Raw genomic sequence first — 3781 nt, forward strand, 5'->3', positions numbered from 1 at the left:
CCACCAAGTGATCATTTAGAACTCTTCTTCATTTGTGGAAATCCACCGACCTTTTTTCCACTTCTCTTTTCTAGGCTATCTCTCAGGCTTAAGACAGTGCAGGCCTCCCACCTGTAAAAAACGGGTCATCCATATGGCCCTTAAGACCATACACATTGAACTGACCCCCATGTTTTTATAGACCTTTAACCCTTCAGTTTAGCTTGTCCTTTCCTCATGGTCCTTGATTACCAATGCATCTTAGGGCCAGAATTAATTCACCTTCATATTTAAAAGGTGAAGTTTGGTTGGCATTCTTTCCTCAGACTGCCTTGTTAAAACATGTTTCAAAATCAGGTGTAACTTTTCGTGTGGTATTTTTTTTTCCTGTGGTATTTAGGTTTAATAATTTTATCAAACAATATTTTTCTCTTTGAGCTGTCCTGGCACCATGCACTTCTGAACAAACAATTCATATCTGATGCTTAGAGCAAAGGAATAGGCTTGGCATTAGCTACAGTGGAAGACTACCTCAAAGCCTGTCCTTTTTGAATGTTCCTCCTTGGACTTCAGTTGCTGCTGTGAGCAATCCCAAATAAACACAGATGGGGAGAACTGAGGCTTTTGGCCAGCAGTCCGAGCTGAGCTTCCAGCTGGCATCTACCATCTCAGCCTTGAGATGGAGGTCAGTTGGGCTCTCTTTCTTCTACACCTCTGAGAATGGAGTTGTTTTCAAGGTATAGTCTGTGAGTGAGGTTTGGGAAAAACATATTAGTTGGTATGTTGCAGTGGGATGGGAATGAATGGCAAGCAAGAGCTGGCAGAAAGGGAAGAAAGTCAATGGGATACCCATGATGTAGGCTCCAGACAGTGAGAGGGGTAGGTGTTCAAGACTTGTGGGGAACAGAGACCTATTATGATAAAGTGACAATACGCACAGATATTGAACTGAGAAGTACTGGAAGGAATAAAGAGCAGGTGACTAAAGTGCAGACTAAATAGAGACGTTTTGTATCAGAAAAAATGAATATTATCACTTGTTGTAGGTGACTGGTTAAGAGAGACATGCATCATTTAGATACTGTACTTGTATCTTGCCATCATACAAGAGAGTAAATAAAAGAATGGTAAACAACCCTATTATTATTAAATTAAAAACAGAGGCTGGAATTCCCTGGTGGTCCAGTGGTTAGGACTCTGCACTTTCACTGCCGAGGGCCCAGTTCAATCCCTGGCCAGGGAACTAAGATCCTGAATGCCTTGAGGTGCAGCCAAAACAAACAAATAAATGAAATGAAACTCTTTTATATTAAAAGTGTGCTTTTCAAAAGTTGACATCATTCACCAAATAGATTCATTCACTCATGGGTAATTTTAATAAATCTAAATTTCCAGTATACAGTTTTTAAAATATATATAATTTTATTTATCAATTTTTGGCTGTGCTAGGTCTTCCTTACTGCTTGCAGGCTTTTTCTAGTTGTGGCGAGTCGGGGCTACCCTCTAGTTGTGGTGCACAGGCTTCTCACTGCAGTGGCTTTCCTTGTGGAGCACAAGCTCTAGGCTCTTGGCTTCAGTAGTTACCGAGTGGGGGCTCAGTAGTTGCAGTTCCTGGGCTCCAGAGCACAGGCTCAGTAGATGTGGTCCATGGGCTAAGTTGCTCCATGGCATGTGGGATCTTTCCAGATCAGGGATTGAACCCATGTTTCTTGCATTGGCAGGCAGATTTTTAATCCACTGAGCCACCAGGGAAGCCCTAAGCATATAGTTTGATATATCATCACCCAGAAATCACAAAGAAAAACACATGGAAGTTTAAAGTAAAAGTGGCAGCAATGTTTAGGGGATAATTTGGATCATGTTCAAATAGAGCTCTGCAGATTTTTTATTGGACTTTCCTTCACCTATCTGAGAAGGACACTAGTTAGATGAACATGAAACAAACCAAAAAACTTGAGTTTCATATAACTTTCATTGGCCCAAATAAATGCATTTAAGATATTATTCTTAGCACTTTACCTCAATAAATTTTGGGTTATACAAAATACTTTTCTGAATGGCTTCAGTGTAGCAGTTATTTCTGAGCATTTACTCCTGGAAATTAACAGAAATGAACAAACTTATTTTGTATGTTATAGGATTATTGAAAACCATCTTGGCAAAAATGTATAACATAAAATAACATAAAAATGAGTGAGGTAATAATTTCACTATATATACATCAAAATATTGTGTTGTACACCTTCAACCAATACAATGTTATATGTTAACTATGTCTCAATAAAACTAGGGGAAAAATAGGGCTTTGAAGTATAGTTGAAAAACACTAGGAAGATACTGGAACTAAAAGTCACAAAATTTTTGGCGCTAGGTGTTTAATCTGTCACGACATAGATTGAAAATATTGTAATATTAACCTCAATAAATCATATTCCAAGAATATAGGAGCTAATGGTAAATTGGACTACAAGGAGTTTCCTTACAGATTTTTACCACACCAATTAAAGAGCCTCACAGAATTCTGTTTTTCTGGAAATAAAAAGTATCATGATATGTTGAATTTCAATGGTGATTCTTGAGGGCATTTAGAATTTAAATGCACTGGGTCTTTAATGTATTTGTACGTATGGAGTTAATGAAGATCATCTCCTGGCGCAAAGGAGTCAGTAGGACTCCTCAAGTCCAGAATAGATACGGCGAGCACTGCACACATCGCGGGCTCTGACGTCGCGCCTCTGACGTCACACGTCACTTCTCTGGGTCCAGGTAGCTCCGAGGACTTGTCAGGTCCAGCCCCACGGGAGGCGCCTCCCACAGCTCCCTTCATATCTGTCCCTCCTTTCTCTTCAATTCACCTGGTCAGGGCTTCCCGGGCCTCAGGGTGCTGGAAATTAGGCCAAGGGAGTGCTTGTTTCAGTGAAGCGGGAAGGAGGGAATTGGACGGAGGAACGTGACTGGACCACTCTAGGCCATGGAGATTCACGTGGCTCCAAGTGTCGGGGTAAGGCGCTCTCTGCGGCTGTTGACGGTCAAGTGATTCACCTTTCTGCACCTTTCGTGTACACGTCGCGTGACGCACAGAACGCTGGGCCCCTGGGGAATGTTTCTGTAACTGACTGCGGTCTGGCGGTTGACACCTTCATTGCCTGTACAATGGCCCACCCACTTTTTTAGCTGGGGTCATGATTTGTTCGCCCAGAGAATTGCTGTCACGGTGGTGGAGTCATATGTTCTCTGCTTCTTTCACGCAGGCCTCTGGAGGCACCAGAAGGTGCTCACTTTTGGAGCTAGGGAAGACGGGTCAGTAGGGCAGATTCCACCACTGTCTTTCACTCCTGTTGGGACTGTCATCTTGGTGGAGTGAGCTGCCAGCTGAACTTTGCTACTACTGCTAAGACTTTTTCTGCCGTGCTTCCCGCATGTGATCTTACCACCATCAGCTGGTCAGTTTGGCCCACCTCCTCAACTAAAGCATAAACCCCCTTACACTCCCTTTTTTATTGGGCACCCTTCAGGCTGATAAAAACAGGTTGGTCCTTCAAATCAGGTGAAAAAGCTGAACTCAAAATTATATTTGGAATATTTCAAGTGAAGTAAAAAATACTTCAGCAATGCAGACAATTTGTGTTGTGAGTGATGGTATTGTTGGTCTTGGTATGCCATACAACAAATATTAATGTCTGAATATGTGCTGTGGTTTCTGATAACTATGCAGTCACAGTTACTAGTGAAAGCTATATACTTATGAACTTTTTGATCCTGCAGGGCAAAAAATATTTGGCAGAACAACACCTCAGTTATC

General features: G+C 41.8%; 1 non-coding gene across 1 annotated transcript; it reads left to right on the forward strand.

The window, feature by feature from the left end:
* The first annotated feature begins 1150 nt into the window (after window positions 1–1150).
* Window positions 1151–1222, forward strand: TRNAE-UUC. Its single transcript has one exon. It is a non-coding gene; the product is annotated as a tRNA-Glu (tRNA).
* The last annotated feature ends 2559 nt before the right edge of the window (window positions 1223–3781 follow it).

Source organism: Cervus canadensis, chromosome 14 (assembly GCF_019320065.1).
Source record: "Cervus canadensis isolate Bull #8, Minnesota chromosome 14, ASM1932006v1, whole genome shotgun sequence".
Classification (NCBI taxonomy): Eukaryota; Metazoa; Chordata; class Mammalia; order Artiodactyla; family Cervidae; genus Cervus; species Cervus canadensis.